At 37.8% G+C, this 1,687-nt stretch overlaps 1 protein-coding gene across 1 annotated transcript in view; it reads right to left on the bottom strand.

Annotated features, from left to right (window-relative positions):
* The window catches only part of LOC101847364 (serine-rich adhesin for platelets-like), an 18,857-nt gene that overhangs the window by 15,113 nt on the left and 2,057 nt on the right, over window positions 1-1,687 (bottom strand). The gene's annotated exons all lie outside the window — the stretch shown is intronic.

Genomic DNA, 1,687 nt, shown 5'->3' with positions numbered 1-1,687 from the left:
TTATTATTATTATCATCATCATTACTACAGCTAGCTGTAAAGGAAAGGGATCGTAAAGAGTTATTGTTGAAAGGGAAGAAAACAGAATGCATTCTTTAAAAAAAAGCAGTAAATCCTGTTTGTAATCTCAAAAGCAAAGGTGAAGAAATGAAACAAGTTTAACAGTTGAAATATCTGGAATATTAGTGGCGTCCAAAAGAAACTTGAAAGAATTAAAATAATCACCAAATCATCGTGTTAAAGCTTCGCATAACCTACTCATGCAGCATACCAATTTAAAGGTAAATGAACTCTGAATCATCTGACACATTAATAAATCATCTATGCAAATCCGGATTTTTTAAGGTCAGTTTTGAGTGACCTTATCTAGGTCGTCTCTTAACATAGATGAAATATTAATGTGTCAGAAGATGCAGAATTTATTCAGCTTTAAATTTGTATGCTGCTTGAGGGGGTAGTGCAAGCCTATAACCTATAACATAACACGATGCTTGGGTGATTACATTTTAAAGTTTGTTTTGGACGCCTCTATATAATTACATCTGATGCCAAATAAATTGCAAACAAACAGCCCCTATGAGGCTCTGTATACAATACAGGGCAAATCAACATCGAGAAATACGTCAGATAAATGAGCTTCAAGCTTTTAAAAAAATTTTTTAAATAGTAATTTTGGATTTTTACAACCTGAGACATCACATTCTTATCTTCACTGTCTCGCCATTATATTATAAACCCGTCCTACTCAAAGTTCTACTTCCACATCCCATACTCGCGACGTACTAAATTAATTCAAGTTGTAATTGAATTCAATCTGCGGGCGAAATGATCATTCTTATTTTCCGCAGGAACACGCTGTGACGTAATGGCGGCGAAACGTCGAGCTCCCCTCGTCACACTCCAAATCCACAAGGTTGAATGGAGACGGTCATTTCGTAGCACACTTACAAACATCAAAGACGTTTTGTCGTGGCAATCGCAAATCACGATTTTTAGGGGGAGGATTGGGGCTATGTGTGGAAGGCCGGGGGAGGGGGGGCGAGTCGTCGTGTCTACCTGACCAGCTACACCGTTCATTAATATGTATTGAAAATATTGAAATCTATCGAGTCATATCAACAAAGATTTTAAGTTGGCCTATTATTATTGATGAAAGGTGTGATTGCCAAGATCATACTATTAGTTCGGTTACAAATGAATTAGCTAATAGAAATGTTCGGTACTGCAATTTTGCTAAAAGCTAGATCCTTACTTTCAAACAAAGCCTTATTAATCCTTTACCGGACTTTGATTTTGGCTTCAACTATGGAACAGTTTGGACAAAGATTGAATCAACATTAATGATTTATATAACTTCAAAAAAGCTTGAGGCTGATCCTCCAAAACTCTACTCGTACTAGCCGAACAATTTTGGAGAGATATATGAACGAACGAAGTCATTTCGTCACACATAATTGGGGCGTGACGAGATGACCATGTGACGAGATGACCATGTGACGAGATGACCATGTGACGAGATGACCGGTGTTACCGTTTTGTGCTTGATGTGGTATAACCACGTGTGTTACAATTGAAGTGTCTTTTTTCATTGCTGTGTGTGTGTATGTGTGTGTGTGTATGTGTGTGTGTGTGTGTGTGAGTGTGTGTGTGTGTGTGTGAGAGAGGGAGAGAGAGAAAGAGAGAGAGA

This window comes from Aplysia californica, unplaced genomic scaffold (assembly GCF_000002075.1).
Source record: "Aplysia californica isolate F4 #8 unplaced genomic scaffold, AplCal3.0 scaffold00522, whole genome shotgun sequence".
NCBI lineage: Eukaryota > Metazoa > Mollusca > Gastropoda > Aplysiida > Aplysiidae > Aplysia > Aplysia californica.
The sequence above is the reverse complement of the archived record's forward strand: the minus strand, read 5'-3'. Positions and strand labels throughout refer to the sequence as shown.